This window comes from Lonchura striata, chromosome W (assembly GCF_050655825.1).
Source record: "Lonchura striata isolate lonStrDom1 chromosome W, ASM5065582v1, whole genome shotgun sequence".
Taxonomy (NCBI): domain Eukaryota; kingdom Metazoa; phylum Chordata; class Aves; order Passeriformes; family Estrildidae; genus Lonchura; species Lonchura striata.
This window is the reverse complement of record NC_140743.1, coordinates 7,162,597-7,186,017: the sequence shown is the minus strand read 5'-3', so window position 1 is coordinate 7,186,017 and position 23,421 is coordinate 7,162,597.

The window sequence follows — 23,421 nt, the reverse complement described above, 5'->3', positions numbered from 1 at the left end:
GTCTCACCCTAAGCATGAGGCTTTTTCAAAACTGGTGGTAAATTCTTCCAGGGCACTACCCTAGAAGTTTCCCTAATAGGCTCAAAGGCCTCCACAACTCCCCTGTTTTGTTTTACTAAAAAGACTTATCCAATGGATTTCTGCAGACACTTAATTAAACAGGAAAACATAAGTCAAACAATAAAAACTATTATTACAACCCACAAAATCCCTTGAACAAAAGTTGAAACCCATCCCGTTAACCCTCATTGTCCAAAAAGCTCATTGACCCAGTCTGGGTTCTTTTCCACTTTTAAGTCCTTGCTCTCTCAGCTTCTGGATGTTTGCGTGTATAGATTCTGAGTGTCAAGAAATTTTGCATTGCTCTGGGGAATGGTTTTTCCCTCCCCAGAGACCCCTGTAGCTGTGACCATGTTAGTTTAACCCTTCCTTCCTTTCTTGACCCAATTGGCTGGGAGCCAAGTATCCCTCCCTGTACTGAGCCTAGATAAGGCTCTGTCCCTTCCTTGTTCACTCTCTTTCCCTCTTCCTCCCATGGAATAAACATCTTGGATCACATTGGGTGTTGGAGCCTCTTTTGGAATCTTTGCCTTGCTCCTGAAATACTTCCCCCCAAGGCCTTGAAGATCTGGGCTAGCCTGGTAACTTTGTGGGGCTGAGGGGGGTAGGTATCTCAAAGAAAGGTTGAAGCAGCACATCCCTTCAAAGTCCTGGCAGCCATGTCCATGGGCAAGCAGTAAAAAGTCTATTGCCACTCAGTTTTGTAGTGATGAGTGCCTGGTAGTTTCAGTGTCACTAAGCAGGTCACTGAGTGCAGTGGAGGTGGCGTTAGCTTGCTGCCTAAGCCAACAACCCAGGTGAGAAAGCTCACCAAGAGCCTTAGCTGCGGCCACCCAAGGTAAAAATAATGAGACTGCGACTCTCTTTCCTTTATTCCAGTTAGTAACTTGTCTGTCGCAATTTTCATCAAATTCAGTATATGATCTCTTTTGGTGTGCCAATTTTTTTTTTTATTCCAATTTTGAGGCAAAGTTATGTTTGGGGTGAGGGTAGTAGCTGGCCAAAGCTACAAGGACCCCCTTGGAAGCATTAGGGGATCCCGGCCCATACCCGGTCTCTACAGATAAGAAACACTCCTCAGGACAACACCTTGGGATGGAGTGAGGATGAACAAAGTGTATGACTAGTGTAATTGCACCAATTTGGAGGATTATAAATTTTGTTAATTGGTGTTGCATCTTTTCTATGGGTTCAACTAATAAGGTCAAGGTGGGTCAAGTGTTGGCAAAGATGTCTATAATAAAATTGCACACAATATACAGTTTTAGAGGACCCCAACAAATCCAATTCCTAGGGTTCCTCTGATGCTTGCTGCAAGATTTTGGTCCACTCATCCCAAGTGTCTACTGGATTTGGTTTCTTGCCAGTATATGGGTATTCATTTGTTGCTAAAGGAATCCTAACCAGGCACATCAACAGCGGGTTGTCTAGGCTGCCCATGGACAGGCATAGATTGTCTTGTTGTAAAGTCTTGGCCAGTGTGACCCAGATGTTCTGACTGGGGTGAGGGATGATCCACGCACCAGCTGATGGAAAGGTGTGGAGCATCAAAAACCTTATATGGAGCAGTTGGAGGTTTCCTGCCACTGAAGACATGGCAGGAGAATTAGGGATGACGAGTTGATCTGTGAGTTTGAAAAAATGAGTTTTTAGACTTGTATAACTTTAACACTCTCATACCTTCTCATCCTATTTCTTCAGTTTATACTGAGTAGAAAGGGGTGTGGGAAGAAAGAGGGAATAACAGTATAACAAACTAAAAGGAGGCAAAAGTATAACAATTTTAAAAAGGGGTAACAGTGCAATGCAATCTGTGAGTAAAACTTAATGGAGAGTCTCATAATTTTAGTAGGTGGAGCAGTGGAGGGTCATCTTCTTTTTTGACGAATATCTGAGTTTTCTTTCTTCTCCTCCATGATACCTGATCCTGGTCTCTTTGCTCTCTTTGAGGTTCTGGGGAAGTGTCTCTGCGTGCTGCATTTGGCGGTTCGATGTATGGCTTGATATCCTTGCCTGGAATCCACTTTGGGCCAGATCTTGTAGATACACAAGCATAAAATCTACCACAGGTGACTTGGTTTGACAAGACAGGAGTCTGTGAAGGAGGGCAAAAGCCTCCTGTGCAATGGAGAAGGTAAACCCCCTCCCTCCAAATTACTAGGATTTTTAAAGTAAAAGGCTCTCAGGCAAAGATATGGGAATGGGAGTAACAATTCTTTACTAGGAGAAAACTAGATAACAATTTAAAAAGGCAAATGCAATCGGTACAAACAAAACTAGTGATAAAGTCCACAACCTGAGGATTCGGGGTGTTGGTAGCAGTCCGGTTGAAATGATAGCTGCTTCTCTTGCAGTGGCTGATGAATTGCAGCTGAAGTGGTGATCTTTAGAAGGGTATAGTTTTTCTCTGAAGATCTGGTGGCAGTGGGGCCGGTCTTCCTCTGCGCCGGGGTTGCCTCCGAGCTCCGCCACCGCCGCCTCACCGTGCTCCAGCCGCTTCTCTGGGAATCCCACCGAAGGAGCTGCTTCTCTGGGAAATCCCGCAAAGAGAGAGCTGCTCTGTCTCCCAAAAGGTACCCCTTTTATCCAATAAAAGAGTGCTTGGCTTCCCCCTCTGGGTGGAGCATCTCACAATGGGATGGTGTTATGTTACCAGCCCTGCATTGAATCAGTCAATGGCCCATTAACAAACCATTGCCTCTTCGGAGCAAACCATTGTTCTTGGAAAACATAACAAACCTGCCCAACCTCCAACAGATGGCAAATAGAATACAAGCTTATCTTACAACCCAGGACACCAGGTTATTAATGGAAAGGGGCCTATTATTTGTTTGAACTCTGGGTCCTTGATCAGCACAGGTGGTTTGTCTGTGAGCTGAGCTCTGCTAGTGTTTGAGAAGTGCCTGACTATGGGAAGATTTGGCTCTATAAATGAATTATTAAGAAAATTGATTATGTAAAGGGCCTTACATAATCTTTCTATGCTCAACAGTGTTTCAATCCCCCCACACTGCTGATCAAGGATTCTCTTGAGGGAGTGGTGAGCCCTTTCTACAATAGATTGTCACATTGGGGAGTGGGATATGCCAGTGGTGTGCTTCACCCCCCATTAATTTAAGAACTGTTTGAATTTTTGGGAGGTGTAAGCAGGACCATTGTCCATGTTTATAGCTTGGGGAATTCCCAGGGTGGAAAACACTTGAAGAAAATGCTTGGTAACCTCTTTGGCCTTTTTTCCTGTATGGGCCGATGTGAATACAGCTCCAGAGAATGTATCTATAGGCACATGGATGTATTTAAGTCTCCCGAAGGGACCATAATGGGTAACGTCTGTTTGCCATACTTGCAGACTCTTGATGCCCCAGGGATTAACCCTGGTCCCTATAGATGGCATAGCAAAGTCCTGGCAATTGGGGCAGAAGCCTACAATTGCTCTCGCCTGTTCCCTTGTGATTTTAAACATATGAACAAGGGTTGGCACAGTCTGGTGGAGAAACTGGTGGCTCAGCTTTGCTTTATTGAAGATTTCTGGCAGGGTAGTATGCACTGCCATGGCCAAAGCATCTGCCATCCGGTTGCCCTCTGCAACTGGTCCTAGGAGGTCAGTAACCAGATTCAAGGGATGTTTGAACTTCTCAAATATTCTGACAATGGCTGCTAATTCTGCAATTTGTGGGGATCCCTGAACAATTGGAACATCTGAATGCCATTCCTGAGTGTCAGGACTTTTCCAAGTCATAACTGACTTGTGGGATCTTCTGGAGCCATCAGTAAAAACAGTCAGCACCTTTAAAGGAGTTTGACTCTTTAATGATATAGTGACTAAATTAAAACACACATTAAATGGTTTATGTTTCTGCATATGGATAGATATTTGACCTGGGTAGCTGTCAAGAGTGTACTGGAGGTGTTCATTGGTCTAGAGCAAAGTTTCCAGATTACCTGATGTCAATGGAAGGTAAATGCATGTGCACTCACACCCTGCTAGGGTCTTGAGGCATGCTCTGTCTTTTATAATGAGCTTAGTCATTGTTATATGTAGTAAATAAAATTTGTGCCATTCCTTGTATGAAATATGTAATATTGGACACTTGTTAGATTATGCCCGTTTTATTAGTTCCCCCCCTTGCAGGGGAGACTGGGTGTATATTGGAAACTGATTTACAAGTAAAAGGATGTGGATCGGCCAGGAGATGGGCTATGTCCGGAATCCAGGTGTTGATCATCGGGTGCTGATCATCGCGTAAATGGCCCAAGATGGATATCATGGAAATCCTCAGACAGATACATGTGAATGCAACCTTCCCGTAAAATCTCATCAGGAATTCACCTACTCCGGACACTGAATTATTTCTCCTCATCACCAAAAAAGAAAATCTTATTAACCTATGGACTCTGAATAGAAGAAAAGACTGATTGCTGAAATCTTGGCCTCAGGCAGAATTTTTCCTATAAAAACTGCTTGGGCCAGGATGGAGGTGTGTGGGCATAGGAGAAACCTCTGCTGAGGCTGACTCCTGGCACACCCAGGGCCGATTCCTGGGATCAGCTCTGTCTTTTTCCGTGGCTGGCTAGATAGAATTTGACCACTAATAAATTTTTTTTTTCCTTATTTTTAATCTGGCTGAATAAATTCTCATTTATAACAATCTTGGTGATTCCTTACGTGATCTGGTTTGGGGGTATCTGGGGAGTTCCCTATCCTCGATCCGGGTGGCACCCTGCTGATTTCAGCAGCCGGACAGGAAGGAGGAACGCCACGGAACCAACCAGATTCTGAAAACAGCCGAAAAGCCACGTTAAGGAAAGGATATAAATGGGCCCAGAGCTCTCGAATCTCGGAGCTAAATCTCCGAGGCTGAAGCAGCAAACTTTCACTCATAAAATCAATGTGCACGAAGAACCCACGCTGGAAAAGGAGCCGTAAGTATCGTGTGGTTGAGTGGGGCATGAGTGGGTGTGTGTGTGAGACGTGACATAGTCACGGTGCGAGTGTGGACCTCAACGAACCACAGTTCCACTAGCCCGAGAGGGAAGTGGTCGGCTACAGGGGAAGCAAAAGGATTCCGGTATACTCACAACACGCATACGACCTGAAACTCAAAGAGTTACAGGAATCCACCCACGGACGGGTCGGGGGAGGGAAGGTATGTTCTCGTGGACTCGAGAAACTGGTAAACCTCACTGGCTCCGGGCTCGGCGAGCCCGACAAAAAGGTAAAAGAGAGCTCACTGTTCTTCCAACTGAAAACCCACGGACCAGTTCGCCGTGAGGTAACTAGGTTGGCAAGGTTCGGTTGGGAACACACTGGTTTAAACACTTGGTAAGACTCGTTCCGGAACAGGACCGAAATACATATTTTAGCACGCGGGTTGCTGACTTCTTGGAACGCCTTGCAGACACTGACTTGGAATACGGAAAGGAAAGCCTTTAATATGGGACAAAAAAACAGTAAGGTGTGGGGGGGGACGGACCAAAAGACAAAAATCCTAAGCCAGGAAAGGGTGAACACCTGACAGCAAGAAAAGGTAAGCATTCAAAAACAAGAAGGGGGGAAACAGAGGAATTCCCTGAGATTCCGAGGGAAAGTCCCCTGGGTTGGATGTTAGAACACTGCGAGGACTGTTCTGTGAGATGGAAAAGGTCCAAAGAAAAAATGATACACTATTGTGTAGAAGTATGGGGAAATATGGAAATTGGAAAATACCAATACTGGCCCATTTCTGGTACCTTCAAAAATAAGCTCTGCTAAGCACTTTTGGATCACTTGTACGAGGAAGAGGAGTGGGACGATGAGGAATTAGACTATGCCAGGCTATGGAAATATACCAGTGTGCGGCTGTTCCCTATTAAGACCTCTGGTGACAGGGTAAGCTCGGAAAAAACTTGGGAACCCCTAGAAAACCTGCCCCCCCCCATACCAGGTTCCTCCAGCTCAAGCACGGGTCCCGGCAGCCCCCCCATCAGCGCTCCCAGCTCAGCCTGCACCGCCACCTAATGTACAAGTCCCTGATGCAGGCGCTCCGGGACCTTCTCAGCCCCCAACCCCCCCTTCCACACAGCATGGGGACACACACACACACACACGCACACCACACCAGGGAAAACCCATCTCCTCCTGCCAGTAGAACCCGGCAGAAAATGAGGAGAGAAAACACGAGAGATAGCGATAATGAAAGGGACAGACTTAATCTATACCCTATAAGGCAAGTCCCCACAGCTCCCGAAATCATCGGGTTTGTAAATGTTCCCATCAACACCGGGGATGTAAGGGCTTTCAAAAAGGAAATGGGGAAATTAATGGATGACCCTTTGGGTGTGGCGGAGGGATTGGATGAATTTTTGGGAAATAGTATATATTCATATGATGATATCTCGGCTATATTAAGATCTTTGTTTAATGCTGAAGAACAAGATATGATAAGGCAGGCTGCCATAAAGGACTGGGAATTCAGAAAACCCCCAGGGTGGGAGCAGGGTGGAAAAGTGGCCGGAACAAAGACCATTATGGAACGCTCAGGCGGAGGCGGACCGAGCAAAAATGATCGGATTAAGGAACATGGTAATACAAGGTATTTGGGGAGTGGTCCCCAAGGGACAAAACATTAGCAAGGCATTAGGGGAATGCCAGGGGAAGGATGAAACTCCCACCGAGTGGTTGGAGACACTCAGAAAAGCCTTCAAATGTATTCCGGTATGGACCCTGAATCCCCTGTGGGGGAGGTCCTTTTAAAAACAAAATTCGTGGCTAAATCATGGGAGGACATTCGAAGGAAGTTAGAGAAAATAGATAATTGGCAAGAAAGAAGTTTACAGGAACTATTGAGTGAAGGACAAAAGGTCTATATGAGGAGGGATGAGGAAAAAAAAAAAGACACAAGCCAGGGTGTTAGTAGCAGCAGTAAGGGAAGCCAAGCACAAATGGCTGGGACATCAGCTCCAGCCTGGGGGCCCCAGGGAAAGCCAGCGCACACACAAAAGACAAAGAAACAGGTAAGTGCCCCTGAATGTTTTTACTGTAAAAAGAAAGGACACCTCAAGAGGGATTGTAAGAAACAAATAAATGATGAAATGGTCTTTCAAGAAGAATAGAGGTGTCAGGGGCTTTACAATTAGGGGTCAAGACAACTAGAAAGCCCTTGATAAAATTAAAGGTTGGACCCCAAAAACAGGAGCTAGTCTTTTTAGTTGATTCTGGAGCAGAAAAAACCACAGTTAAACAACTACCTCCTGGATGTATCAAAGCTAAAGATTTTATGGCTGTGATTGGAGCAAAAGGAGAACCCTTTCAGGTCCCTGTCCTAAAAAATGTAGAAATAGAATCTGATAATAAAATCTTTTTTGGGGATATTTTATTAGTGGAAGAAACAGAATACAATTTACTGGGGAGGGATTTAATGGTAATATTAGGAATAAGTATAATTGCAAAGGACTCACAACTCATGGTAAGTTTATACGACCTAACTACTGAGGATGAGAAGAAAATTGATCCCAGGGTCTGGCACATTCCAGGGGAAGCTGGAAAATTAGCAAGGAACCAATTCACATAGAAATTGACAGACCGGAGGACCCCATAAGAGTGAAACACTATCCCATCCCTCTAGAGGGAAGAAAAGGATTAAAACCACTAATCGAAGATTTAATAAAAAGGGGCACCTTGGAGCCTTGCATGTCAAGACATAATACACCTATCTTGGCAGTTCAAAAAACAGATGGTAATTATCGGCTAGTACAAGACTTAAGAGCAGTAAATCAAAGAACAAAAACCCTATTTCCCACGGTCTCTAATCCATATACTTTGCTGAACAATGTGTCCCCAAATGATAAATGGTATCGTGTGATCGACCTAAAAGATGCCTTCTGGACTTGTCCTCTAGCTGAGGAAAGCCGTGATTATTTTGCCTTCCAATGGATCCGGACACCCACAGAAAACAACAACTAAGATAGACTTCCCTCCCTCAAGGGTTTGTAGACTCAGCAAATCTTTTCGGTCAGGCCCTTGAAAAGGTTCTCAGTGAATTTGTGCCAGTCCCTGGGACCAAACTATTACAATATGTAGATGACTTATTGGTAGCTGGCTCTAAGGAGGAAGAAGTCAGGGCTGGAACCATAGCTTTATTAAACTTCCTGGGAGGACAAGGGTTGAAAGTTTCAAAGTCTAAATTACAATTCACTGAACCTGAAGTAAAATATTTGGGGCACTGGCTGACAAAAGGCAAAAAGAAACTAGATCCAGACTGGGTGGCAGGAATAATTGCATTGCCCTCCCCTAAGACAAAAAGAGAAATCAGGCAATTGCTGGGACTTTTGGGCTTTTGCAGACAATGGATCGAAGGATACAGTGAAAAGGTAAGATTTTTATATGACAAACTTACCACAGACAGACTTGAGTGGACTGAAAAAGACGAAGAGAGTTACCAAGGATTAAAAGAAACCCTCATAGCAGCTCCAGTACTAAGTCTCCCTGACATAAAAAGGCCCTTTCAGCTCTTTGTGGATGTTAGTAACCACACTGCCCACGGGGTTCTGACCCAGGACTGGGCAGGGGCCAAGAAACCAGTCGGATATCTATCCAAGCTTCTGGACCTTGTCAGCAGGGGGTGGCCCACCTGCCTACAAGCAATTGTGGCAGTGGCAATATTAGTAGAAGAAGCCAAAAAGGTAACGTTTGGGGCTTCATTAACCATCTACTCCCCCCATAATGTAAGAAGCATCTTGCAGCAAAAAGCTGACAAGTGGCTGACAGATGCCAGGCTTCTGAAGTATGAAGCCATTCTAATCCATTCCCAGGACCTGGAGCTAAAGACTACCCCGGCACAAAATCCTGCCCAATTCCTGTTTGGGGCAGTCCCAGGGGACCCCCTCCATAACTGCGCTGAGATAGTAGAATTACAGACCAAAATACGACCAGATTTGGAAGAGGAAGAACTCGAGGAAGGGGGAAAATGGTTTGTGGACGGTTCTGCAAGAGTAGTGGAAGGTAAAAGAAAGTCAGGATATGCAGTCATAGATGGGAAGATGGGAGGGGTGGTAGAATCCGGGCCCCTGAGTGCAGGGTGGTCGGCTCAGGCCTGTGAGCTGTATGCAGTATACAGGGCTCTGCTGGGACTTGAAGGGAAAAAAGGAACAATTTTCACTAACCCCAAATATGCATTTGGGGTAGTGCACACCTTTGAAAAAATCTGGGAAGAAAGGGGTCTGCTAAACACACGGGGAAAAGGGCTAATTCATGAAGAAATAATTAGACAAATCCTAAAGCTATTAGGGGACCAGGACCTATTGCTGTGGTCCATGTAAAGGGACACCAAACTGGGATGCAATTCAGGACTCGGGGAAACAATTTAGCTGACAAAGAGGCAAAAATAGCTGCTTTGTTAAAGGTAAGTGTTATAAATTGTGACACGGCAATTTGAAGTGTCTTAATCCAATAAAGCAATTTTATTTAAAATTAGCAAGCGAGTAAGGCAGGCAAAATCCAGCGCTGGGCGGCCGGGGAGTCTCCTGCTCCACCAACGGCGCGCAAAAATGTTCTGTCCCAACCTTCCTTTTATCCCCCCCTTTCTCCTTGCAGACGTGACTCTCCAAATGTAGTCTGTCTGGTCGTTGTGATAGCTTCTAAGTCTCTTCTTTTGAGATACAGCAAGCAGACCAGATACACACACACCCAGGACTGTAATCTCAACCTCCTTATCACCTTGTAAGCAAATAAGCATTTCAAAGACACACCAGTACATTCTTAGCCACTATCTTATGCAAAACAAATTAGGTTAACATACCACAGTATATTCTTATGCAAACCAAGGTAAGCAAGCATACTACAGTGAACAAATTATCTTTTACTTATCTCAATTTCCCCCTTTTCTTGTTCATCTTTATTTTGTTCACTGAATTTTTGTAACTCCTGGTGACTTAGTATTAGGGTCTCATCCACATTGTGTATGGGTTCATATTTTGCCCTAATGAGCATTAAATGTGCTGCCTCTAATCGTCCCTTTACTATTTTTATTGCCTTATTGAAGATGCATGGCCCAAAGGTCAGTCCCAATATTATCAGTATCGGAGGTCCTGCAAGGGTGGATAGCAAGGTAGTTAACCAAGGAGATTGATTGAACCATGATTTATATCAACTTTGCTGTGCCTCTCTTTCTCTCTTTCTCTGCTCTAATCTTCTCCTTAATTCCACCATGGTGTCTGTAACAATTCCAGTATGATCAGCGTATGCACAGCATTCCTCCTTCAGGGCTACACACAATCTCCCTTGTTGTAATAATAGCAAGTCTAAACCCCTTCTGTTCTGCAACACTACCTCAGATAGGGACCTTAATGATTTTACCAATCTATCGATGGCCTGCTCAATTTTACTCAGATCTTCATCTACTGAAATTCTTAATGCTTTAAATTCCTTTTGTTGATTTACTAGGGATGCCACCCCAGTTCCAGCTCCTATTCCCCCAATGGTAAGGAGAGTTGCAATAGTTAAGGCAGTGAGGGGTTCCTTTTTCATTAGATGGTGTTCTGGCACAGTTTGTTGTTCATATATGTAGTCACTTGTATGGTAGGTAATTCTGGGCATAATCGTTACCTGGATGCAGTAGTCTTGGCTTGGATTAAACAATTTTAGTGAGATGCACGGTGTGACACCTAGAGTGTTACATACCCACTTAGTGTTAGCTGCTGGCAATAGCCAGTCAGCCGGTTTCTTTCCGCCTGTTTCTATTACTCCACAAAGGTATTCTCTTTGTGTTGGGATTTTTCCTATGCATCTCCCTTTCCCTGTTACCTGAGCTAAGGTAAGCCCCGGTGTTGTCTCTTTACCCTTTTTCCACAAACACTGATTCGGATTAGTTCCATTCACTCTTCTGGGCTTTGCAGTGACCCCTATGGCTTCATAAAATGGGGGTCTTAAATTATAGCACAGCCAACAGTCTTCCGTCAGTTTTGGGTTGGTTCTATTTAGGACACCATAACTTGCTTTCATAACCTTCCAGAGTATATTACCCTCCTGGGTTTTTTCCTGTTTGTCTTTTGAATTGTTTTTATTCTGAATTTTATTCTGGGTCTGATCCCTTTCTTTTGTTTGGTTGGCTAAAACAACCTTCTTTTTTAATAACACTGGGTTTGGTCCTACAGGTTCAGGATCAGGGGGCACAAGTTCCTTCTTTTTAAATATTAAGCTACCAAAATTGCCAAAATTAGCTGAATATAAGCGAACGCCCCAAGTTTTTCCAATTAACCATATACTATCCTCTGGCCTTAATGCAGTAATTTGTATATTCCTGCAAATATTTTCTGGGGGTTTATGACCTGTCCAGTAGCCGGGAGGAATATAACCATCTGGCTTCCAGACCACCTTAATGTATGGATCAGGAGTGGGGGGGTCCCATGTACTAGCTATTGTTTCACAACCCCAATATGCACAGTAATATTGTCCAGGACTATTGCAATACCCTTTACCAGGATTTGAAGCAGGACACATATAAAACGATGAAACCCAATGGGAACCCCAACGAGTACCTAAGGATGCCACAGGTAACTGGAAAGTGGGAGCTCCAGCTGTAGTATTGCTCCTTATAACTCGTGAATCCTCCCATCTTCTTAAAGTCCACTTGAAAGGTTCATGAGTTGTTACTTCCGCAGTATTACAATATATACAAAGGAAAATCACAAGCAGTAAGCAAATGGCATGTGGGGTCTGGTTTCTCACACTGCAACAATTATACCCTTGAGCCCAAAAACTATTTCTGCCTTTGTTACTCCCAGTCCCGGGGTAGTTCCGCAAATATTGCTTGTGTATTCCATCCTGAGGGCTCCTTCCTCCACAGCTGTTTACTCCTCTGCCTCGCCTGTCGACTCGGGTGCTTCAAGCCACAGGGTGTACCATCTTCTTGGCAGCAAGAGTATTCTTCAGGAGGGGATTTATGCCCTCTGGTGCCTTGCCGCATGCAATAAGAACGCCAATTCTGATCTTTTACCTCTGATGCGGTACAACTGACCCCTTTTAGGTCTTTCTTACAAAGGCCTTTTATGATCTCTGCTACAAATGGGCTCGTCTCGTTTGTATGGTAGCAGTAATTTGAGAAAATTTCCCACCACTCTTTAGATTCCAATTGGATTTCGCCTCTAGTTACTTTACAGGTCAGTACCCAAGCTGTAATCTCTCTTTGTACGTTCTAACAGGAATTGCAAGTTCTTCGTGGAGGATACCCTCTGTTGCAATGTGACCACCACCGTTCCCCACACACCTTACAGATATAGCAGACAAAAGGATAGCAATTACAATTTTGATTTTTACACTTTACTCTAACACTTGAATTACTAATTAGCCCACTATCTAAGTAATATAAGTCTGATGTGCATTTAATCTGATAAGAGTCTATTAGTTTCTCTGTAACTTCAATTTCAGGTTCCCGGGAGGACTGGTTACTTGCCACACAGTGTTGTTAACTGGTCCTTTTACTCGACTGGCATGTGTCCATCCTCTTTCTGCAGTCTGAATTGCAGTTTCTGTAGTGAGTAATACAAGATAAGGACCTTCCCATTGTGGGGTTAGTGTAGATTCTTTCCAGGATTTTATTAACACATAGTCTCCTGGGTGTATTTTATGTATTTTTAAATCTAAAGGGGGTCTTTGCGTAATGATTGCTTTTTCCCAAAGTTCATTGCGGCGTTTCATTAAGGCAATAATATATGAGGTTATTTTATAGTCTTTTAACCGGGGGTGGTCTCGGGGTTCCTCCAAATCATATGGCATCCCGTATAGCATTTCAAAAGAGGAAATCCCAACATCTGCTCTGGGTCTTGTTCTTATGTACAATAGGGCTAAAGGGAGACACTTGACCCATGTCAATTTTGTTTCTATTATTAATTTGGTTAATTGCTTTTTTAGTTCCCCATTCATTCTTTCCACTCTTCCCGAACTCTGGGGATGCCATGGGGTATGGTATTCCCACTTAATTCCCAGAGCATGTGAGATATCCTCAGTTATTTTGGACACAAAGTGAGGTCCTCTATCAGAATCTATTGTTTCTACTATCCCATATGCATATTTAGAGTCTGTGTATATTGTTCCAATTTTTCCTTTTAATAACCTTAAAGCCCTGAGTACTGCATATAATTCACAAGCTTGTGCAGACCAGGAGTTACTTAGTGGTCTGGATTCAATTACCTTTAAATCTTTTTATGGATTTGCAACTACTGGAAACCGGGCCAAAGTCCTCTTATTTATTTTTCTTAAATCGTGCATCAATCTGTAGGACCCATCTGACTTCTTTACAGGCAGGATGGGAGTATTGAAGGGAGACATACAGGGCTCTAAAAGCCCTTTTTTCCAATAACCTATCTATTTCAGGTTTTAGTCTTAATTTTTCCTCCCTAGGGATAGGGTATTGTTTTATTCTTACGGGTTTGCCAGGATTACTTATTTCCACTGAGAAGGGCTTAATCTGCAATTTCCCCACCGTTTCTGGGGTATACCACACCTCAGGATTAATTTTCTTTTCATCCTCCACCCTTAAAGGGCAGAGCTTTATTTGTAATTCTTTATTTACAACTTCTAAATTAATACCCAATTCTATTATCAGATCTCTCCCTAATAAATTGTAATCTGCTTCAGGTACCAGTAGTAAAGAACCTATACCACATTTGGAATCAGTTTCTACCATCACATCCTTGATAACAGATACCTCAAAGGGCTCTCCTTTTGCCCCAATTACATGTACAGTGTCAGATGACTTTTTACATCCAAGCGGCAAGGCTTGCACTATGGATCTTTCAGCCCCGGTATCCACTAAAAATTCCATCTCTTGTTGTTGGGGTCCCACTTTTAAGCTTTACCAAGGGCTCCTTATGATGTTTCTTTACATACGTAAATAACCCACCTATTTTAAAGTATCATAGCTTAAATAATAGTGTGTACACAATGATTTCAAATTACTTCCACAGAAATGCAAGGGGGAAGAATAGTTTTTGTAGTAGACATTTCATAAAATGACTGCACACCAAGCTGAATTTGTATAAGCTGAGGCAGGAATTCACTCTTCTGAGTTTAGATTGTCCTGGCATTATTCCAGCTTAGGGGGAGAGGATGGAGTCCACAACATCATTGATGTGGCTGCTGTCATTTTTAAATGCACGAGGTTTCACAGCATACAGCAGGAAAGCAGAGACTGCATTTGAAGATCATACGAAGGATCAACCAGTTTCTGATTAAGAACACTTTTTTTTTTTTTTTAGTGTCTTCCCTTAAATGCAGAAAATAAGTATCAAACGAATGAACAGCCTTACTAAGAAATTGTTACAAGCTCATTAACTGTGTTTACATCCAAAATGCATTGAAAGGAAAGGGCTTTTTGCCTTTCAGAAGCAAATGAGCTGAATTACTCAGGTCATGTTTTGCACTCCGGCTGATTTTACCAGTGCAGACACCAAGGCTTCAACACATGCAGTTCTGACAATGTCTGCAATTACTTGTGAAAACTATTCTTGCACACATTGTTTCCCTGAATCTCAGACCTACTTAAAATAGACATAATGCTCTGGCTGATAGCAATTTCAGTATTTTGAAAGTAATAAGGAAGAACTGCTTAGAAGAAGTTATTTGTGCTGTAACTAACAGTTGTTTACAATGTCTCTAGGCACAAAAACCCATCATCTGTCATTAGCAGACAGTGATTTCCAGTGATGATATCAAAGTACTGGTTATTGAAAGGGAGCTCTTTCTATAGTACACTTCTCTGGACCATGCTCCCTGCTAGGGAGACTTACCTCAATACTTACTTCACTGTGTACCTAAGAAAACAAGTTAAGCAGAGCTCAGAATGAATTGACTAATCTAAGAACTTCAAAAAGCGGCTTCCCAACCTCAATTTCTGTTCCCCCAGACAGTAGCAGCAGCAGTGTGGGAAGTGTCCTGAAAGGGTGGAGGTAGGACCATGTTTGAACAGTAAGTTATGTGACAACTGTACAATTAAATGACAATAGCAATACATTAATACTTTTGCATTTAAGAATTGAAGCTGCAGAAGCAAAAGGCTTCTTAAGGAGGGCAAGATAATGTGGTCCATTATAAAAAGCAAGTAAAAGCACTGCCAGCATCTCACCCCATACAGGCTCCACAGCATGTCCCAAAATCTTGAAAAGGCTGAGCAGCTACACTGCAGTGTGGGTGGAAGCAGAAATTTTGGCACTGGAGAGTAATGCAAGAGTGCAGCTGTCCAAACAAGGGTGGTTTACACCATAAGCTCCATCAGGTTGACATTTCCAACCCCACTGCCACCTCTGGGGCTGGCAGTGAAGGGACCTTGCTGCTTCTCTGCTGGCCTGGGGCCTCACACCCTTAATCTTCCTTAAAGGCATTCTCATCCACTATCCGTTGTCTGCATCCCCTCTTCATATGTCCCTTCTTTCCACAGTAGAAGCAGACAATTTCACGACCTCTTCCTTTTCCTTCCCTAGAAATATAACTCTGCTCCCGATTCTCCCTTTGTTCTACATTCCTTGCATGGGAATTAGGGTTAGGCCCTTCCCGCACACTTCCATACAATAATGTATCATTTTAACTTTGTCTTTCCCTTTTCTAGATGGGAAAGCATCCCAATTAATTATCATCAAACCCAAGGGGCTTGGGAATCTGGGGAAGCTTAGCATGGGTCCCCTCTCCCATGGGACCAGAGGGCTTGCTTTTCCTCTGTCCCATCTTCCGGAGTGCACTCAATTTCTCACACACGTGCTCCCCTGGTTCGTGGCCCAGCCCCTCGCGGGGAATGGAAAACGCACTAATACAGAGTCCGCACTCACTTGGTCTCCACGAGACCTCTCACACACAGCACTCCGGGAAAACCACCCCAAACCGAGCGGGAAACCGGCCTATACTCACGCGTCCTGCGTCTTCGCTGGTTCTTCGTGCACAAAGATTACAGGGGTAACCGGTTCTCTTTTGCCCGTTACTCAATTTAGGTTCGTCAGTGGAGAGTGATCAGAAAGCCTGGGGCAGCCGGGCCGCCATAAGGGCGGGGCGCCTCCCGATTGTCCCGTAGCGACTGATCTACTTCTCCATCCGAGTCACGGCACCAAATTGTTATAAATTGTGACACGGCAATTTGAAATGTCTTAATCCAATAAAGCAATTTTATTTAAAATTAGCAAGCGAGTAAGGCAGGCAAAATCCAGCGCTGGGCGGCCGGGGAGTCTCCTGCTCCACCAACGGCGCGCAAAAATGTTCTGTCCCAACCTTCCTTTTATCCCCCCCTTTCTCCTTGCAGACGTGACTCTCCAAATGTAGTCTGAGTCTGGTCGTTGTGATAGCTTCTAAGTCTCTTCTTTTGAGATACAGCAAGCAGACCAGATACACACACACCCAGGACTGTAATCTCAACCTCCTTATCACCTTGTAAGCAAATAAGCATTTCAAAGACACACCAGTACATTCTTAGCCACTATCTTATGCAAAACAAATTAGGTTAACATACCACAGTATATTCTTATGCAAACCAAGGTAAGCAAGCATACTACAGTGAACAAATTATCTTTTACTTATCTCAGTAAGTACCCCAGAGATTGAGAAAGGAGAAGCTCAGGAATTCCCCCACCACCCCTCTGAAAAAGAGATAAAGGCTTGTCAAGAGATCGGGGGACAGGGGGACGGTTGGAAGAAGGTAAGTGGAAGTTACCAGACAGGAGGGAATTGTTTTCAAAGGAATACACTAGGAAGATTTTAAAAAGATTACATCAACAAACACACTGGGGGGCCCGAGCTCTGGCAGAACAATTCCTGAGATTCTTTGGCTGCAGAGGTATATACGAATTCGCTAAACAGGAGGTACAGGGGTGTATAATTTGCGAAAAAACTGTCCTGGGTTGTAAGATAAGCTTGTATTCCATTTGCCATCTGTTGAAGAAAAAACCGGTTGGACAGGTTTTTGTTATCTCTCTCAGAGACAATGGTTTTGCCCTGTAGAGGCAATGGTTTGTTTATACACCATTGACTGATTCAATGAAGGGCTGGTAAATGTAACACCGTGAGGGGTCCCACCCAGAGGGGGGAAGCCAAGCACTCTATTGTTGTTTAAAGGGGTAGCTTTTTGGGGAGAGGAGGCAGCTCTCTGGGCGGGACTCCGAGAGAAGCAGCTCTCTCTCTCTTCGCGGGATTCCTGGGGAAGCAGCTCTCGCTCGCTCTCTCTTCGGCGGCACTCGCAGCGAAGCAGCCGGCGCACGCTGAGCCGACGGCGGCGGAGCTCAGAGGCAACCCCGGCACAGAGGAAGACCGGCCCCACTGCCACCAGATCTTCAGAGGAAAACTATACCCTTCTAAAGATCACCTCTGCAGCTGCAACTCATCAACTATTGCAAGGGAAGCAATTGTCCCAGCAGAACTGATACTGGCATCCCGAATCCTCAGGTTCTGGACTTTTTCTTTCACTGGTTTTGTTTGTACCGATTGCATTTGCCTTTTTTTTAAATTGTTGTCTAGTTTTCTCCTAGTAAAGAATTGTTACTCCCACTCCCATATCTTTGCCTGAGAGCCTTTTAATTTAAAGATCCTGGTAATTCAGAGGGAGGGGGGTTTGCCGTTCTCCATTGCACAGGAGGCTTTGCCCTCTTTTACAGACTCCTGTCTTGTCGAACCAAGACAGAATTTGGCGCATCAACGTGAGGCCCGAGGGCATTGAGAGGGAAAAAGGATTAACAGTTCTTAAGTAATTTGGTTTTTTGTTGTGTGTAAAAACATCTTCAGCATCACCATGTGGTCTAGTTTACCTTGGTTTGGGTGGCATGTGATCGTAGCTATACTTTTCCCATTTGCAGACCCTTATCTAAAAATGGGTCCTATAACTAAGGCTACGGTGTCTGTTATCAAGTTTGGCTTCTGGGTTAATTGGGTGAGGAATTCATGGATCTTTAATTTCCTCTGGAAGGCAGGTACATGGATTCATAGCTACCACACGTTAAGTGTATGTTTTTGGGGTTACTTTAATAACGGTACCTACTGCGAGGAAATAGCACCTGGGCAAACTTTCTCTCAACCTTTTAACCATCTTTTTGGGTCTGCTCCACCAGTTCTCAAAGGGTTAAGATCCTTTATAAGTTCTAATGATACCATACAATGGGTGGTGTTGCTGATAGTCCTGTTATATTTAGCATTCAGAGATAAGGGAAGATTAACCTGGATAACTACCCTCACACCTACACCACAGACTCGAGATGCTGCTGCTCCAGAGCCTGACCCTGCCCCACAGCCCACCTCAGAAATGAACCGCCCAGATTGGGTGAGGGTTCTGGTTAAGGAGATACTAGAGATGCTGAAGGAGTGCATTTCCCCAGCTGGTGAGAAACCGGCCCTTTGCCTTGAGGAGGGACAGTCTAATAGTACAGCTGTGGAACCCACTAATGTTACAACTGTCCAGGTTCCAGCTGAACCACAAGGGCAGTCACGGTCAGCAGCAGTGGCCCCGGTAGAAACAAGGAAGTCTAAGGTGAAAGCAGAGCACCCTGCAGATAGGGACAGGAATGGAGGAACCTCACAACCCACAGGGGACCCAGAGATTGCTATCATCACCGAGTCCCTGACGTACGAAAGTCTTCGTAATCTGCATAATGACATTGTGCGACGAGGGCGTGAGGCTTATGCTACCTGGCTACTCCGGGTTTGGGATCTTATGGGTACAGGCGTGCAGCTGGACGGTGGTGAGGCAAGGAACTTGGGACCCTTGACCCAGGACTCGGGCATAAATCAGGTTTTTGTAAGGGAACCAGGGTCCCTTTCTCTCTGGGAGCGGCTCTTAATGAGTGTCAGGGAGAGGTTTGTCCACAGAGAGAGAATGCAAGAGCACCATCATAGAATGCGCTGGAAGACCCTCGAGGAAGGGATCCAACAGCTGAGGGAAGTGGCAGTATTGGAGGTACTCTTTGGGAGGGATGGACGACACAATAATGACCCTGACAAGGTCAGGTGTACGGGACAAATGCTGTGGAGTCTGGCAAATCTTGGGCCATCTCAATACGCCACCTTCATTGCAACAATCAATGCTGACACCCACCGGGAGACAATAGGTTCTGTTGCCAACAAACTTAGGAATTATGAGAGTATGATTAATGGCCCAATGCAGGCTCATATCTCAGCTGTGATTAAGGAGTTTAAAGAGGAGATGAGGGAGGAGATAAGGAAGGTTAATACAGCACCCGTGAGAGTCACAGGCCCCAGAATCAGCACCCAACAATCCCCAGCTAGAGAGAGAGGGTACACCCCAAGGGCTAATCTGTGGTTCTTTCTGCGTGACCATGGGGAAGACATGGGGAGGTGGGATGGGAAACCCACTTCTGTCCTGGCAGCACGGGTCCGTCAACTCAAGGAGGGAAACTCTAACCGGGGGAGCTCCACCAAAGTGAAGGTAGCCTCAACCTCCCGTGACCAAGCTTGTGGGTACGATCTGTCAGACCGCCTTGAAGGGACCTCTAGTATGTATGCCCAGGGAAGGAATGATAACCAGTGTTAGAGGGGCCCTGTCTCTAGCCAGGGAGAGGCACGGGAAAACCGGATCTTCTGGACAGTGTGGATCTGATGGCCTGGCACATCAGAGCCACAAAAATATGATGCTTTAGTTGATACTGGTGCACAGTGTACTCTGATACCATCGGGACATGTGGGGGCAGAGCCTGTTTCCATTGCTGGTGTGACAGGGGGATCACAACAATTGACTCTGGTGGAAGCTGAGGTGAGCCTGACTGGGAAGGAGTGGAAGAAACACCCTATAGTGACTGGCCCAGATGCTCCGTGTATCCTAGGCATAGACTTCCTCCGGAACGGATATTACAAAGACCCAAAGGGACTCAGGTGGGCTTTTGGAATAGCCGCTGTAGAGGCAGAAGACATTAAGCAATTGAACACCTTGCCTGGACTGTCAGAAAACCCCTCTGCAGTAGGACTCCTAAGGGTGGAAGAACAACGCGTGCCAATTGCGACCTCGACAGTGCACCGCCGGCAGTATCGGACGGATCGAGATGCCGTGATCCCCATCCACAAAATGATTCGGGAGCTGGAGAGCCAAGGGGTGGTCAGCAAAACCCACTCACCCTTCAACAGCCCCATCTGGCCTGTGCGCAAATCTGACAAAGAATGGAGATTGACTGTGGACTATCGTGGCTTAAATGAAGTGACTCCACCGCTGAGCGCTGCTGTGCCGGACATGCTGGAACTCCAGTACGAGCTGGAGTCCAAGGCAGCAAAGTGGTATGCCACCATTGATATTGCTAATGCGTTTTTCTCCATTCCTCTGGCAGCAGAATGCAGGCCTCAGTTCGCTTTCACCTGGAGGGGCGTGCAGTACACCTGGAACCGACTGCCCCAGGGGTGGAAACACAGCCCCACCATCTGCCATGGACTGATCCAGGCTGCACTAGAAAAGGGTGAGGCTCCAGAACACCTGCAATACATTGATGACATCATTGTGTGGGGGAGCACAGCGGCAGAAGTGTTTGAGAAAGGTGAGAGGATCATCCAGATACTACTAGAAGCTGGCTTTGCCATCAAGAAGAGCAAAGTCAAGGGACCTGCCCGAGAGATCCAGTTCCTGGGAGTGAAATGGCAAGATGGACGGCGCCAGATTCCCACTGAGGTCATCAACAAGATCACAGCTATGTCCCCACCAACCAGCAAAAAGGAAACACAAGCTTTCCTGGGTGCCATAGGTTTCTGGAGAATGCACATTCCTGAGTATAGCCAGATTGTGAGCCCTCTTTATCTGGTTACCCGAAAGAAGAATGATTTCCACTGGGGCCCTGAGCAGCAACAAGCCTTCACCCAGATCAAGCAGGAGATCGCTCATGCTGTAGCCCTTGGCCCAGTCAGAACGGGACCAGAGGTCAAGAATGTGCTCTACTCTGCAGCCGGGAACCATGGGTTGTCTTGGAGCCTTTGGCAGAAAGTGCCTGGGGAGACTCGAGGCCGACCACTGGGATTCTGGAGCCGAAGTTACAGAGGGTCTGAAGCCAACTACACTCCCACAGAGAAGGAAATCTTGGCTGCCTTTGAAGGAGTTCAAGCCGCCTCGGAGGTAATTGGCACAGAAACACAACTCCTCCTGGCACCCCGACTACCGGTGCTGGGGTGGATGTTTAAAGGAAAGGTTCCTACTACCCACCATGCCACTGACGCCACATGGAGCAAATGGATTGCCCTCATCACTCAACGCGCCCGTATTGGAAACCTGAATCGCCCTGGGATTTTGGAGATAATTACGAACTGGCCAGAAGGTGAAAACTTTGGTCTCACTGATGATGAGGAGCAGGTACAAGTGGCAAGGGCTGAAGAAGCTCCACCATACAACCAACTACCAGCAGAGGAGACCTGCTACGCTCTTTTCACTGACGGTTCCTGTCGCATCGTAGGGATGAACCGGAAGTGGAAAGCAGCCGTATGGAGCCCCACACGCCAAGTTGCACAAGCTACCGAAGGAGAAGGTGGATCGAGCCAACTCGCTGAGCTCAAGGCCGTCCAGCTGGCTCTGGACATTGCTGAAAGGGAGAAGTGGCCAAAGCTCTACCTTTATACTGATTCATGGATGGTAGCCAATGCTCTGTGGGGCTGGCTGGGAAGGTGGAGGAAGGCCAACTGGCAATGTAGAGGAAAGCCAATCTGGGCTGCTGATATATGGAAAGACATTGCCTCTCGGATGGAAAAGCTGACGGTGAAAGTCCGTCATGTAGATGCCCATGTCCCCAAAAGTCGGGCTAATGAGGAGCACCGAAACAACGAGCAGGTAGATCAGGCAGCAAAAATAGAGGTGTCAAAGATAGACTTAGATTGGCACCATAAGGGGGAGTTGTTCCTGGCTCGATGGGCTCATGATGCCTCAGGTCATCAGGGCAGAGATGCCACCTACAAGTGGGCACGAGACCGAGGGGTGGATCTAACCATGGACAGTGTTTCCCAGGTTATCCATGACTGTGAGACGTGTGCTGCCATCAAACAGGCCAAGAGAGTGAAGCCCCTATGGTATGGTGGGCGGTGGTCCAAGTACAAGTATGGGGAGGCCTGGCAGATTGACTACATCACACTGCCCCAGACACGCCAAGGCAAGCGCTACGTGCTGACCATGGTGGAAGCCACCACTGGATGGCTGGAGACTTTCCCTGTACCTCATGCCACTGCCCGGAACACCATCTTAGGCTTGGAAAAGCAAGTCCTGTGGAGACACGGCACCCCTGAGAGAATTGAGTCTGACAACGGCACCCATTTCAAGAACAGCCTTATCAACACCTGGGCCAGAGAACATGGTATCGAATGGATATATCATATTCCCTATCATGCTCCAGCTGCCGGCAAAGTTGAACGGTGCAACGGACTCCTTAAGACTACCCTGAAGGCACTTGGTGGGGGAACATTTAGAAACTGGGAAATTAACCTGGCAAAAGCAACCTGGATGGTCAACACCCGGGGGTCTGTCAATCGAGCTGGCCCTGCTCAGTCAGAACCCTTACACGCAGTAGATGGAGATAAGGTCCCTGTAGTACATATGAAAGGTATTTTAGGGAAAACTGTTTGGATTAATCCCACCTCAGGCAAAGACCAACCCATTCGTGGGATTGTCTTTGCTCAAGGACCTGGTTACACTTGGTGGGTAATGCAGGAAGATGGGGAGACCCGCTGTGTACCACAGGGAAACTTGGTCTTAAGAGAGAACTGGGTGTAAGATTTCATGGTGTGCAGATGGAAATAGAATAAGGGGTGGATAATGTCCTGGGTTGTAAGATAAGCTTGTATTCCATTTGCCATCTGTTGAAGAAAAAACCGGTTGGACAGGTTTTTGTTATCTCTCTCAGAGACAATGGTTTTGCCCTGTAGAGGCAATGGTTTGTTTATACACCATTGACTGATTCAATGAAGGGCTGGTAAATGTAACACCGTGAGGGGTCCCACCCAGAGGGGGGAAGCCAAGCACTCTATTGTTGTTTAAAGGGGTAGCTTTTTGGGGAGAGGAGGCAGCTCTCTGGGCGGGACTCCGAGAGAAGCAGCTCTCTCTCTCTTCGCGGGATTCCTGGGGAAGCAGCTCTCACTCGCTCTCTCTTCGGCGGCACTCGCAGCGAAGCAGCCGGCGCGCGCTGAGCCGACGGCGGCGGAGCTCAGAGGCAACCCCGGCACAGAGGAAGACCGGCCCCACTGCCACCAGATCTTCAGAGGAAAACTATACCCTTCTAAAGATCACCTCTGCAGCTGCAACTCATCAACTATTGCAAGGGAAGCAATTGTCCCAGCAGAACTGATACTGGCATCCCCCAGGTTCTGGACTTTTTCTTTCACTGGTTTTGTTTGTACCGATTGCATTTGCCTTTTTTTTAAATTGTTGTCTAGTTTTCTCCTAGTAAAGA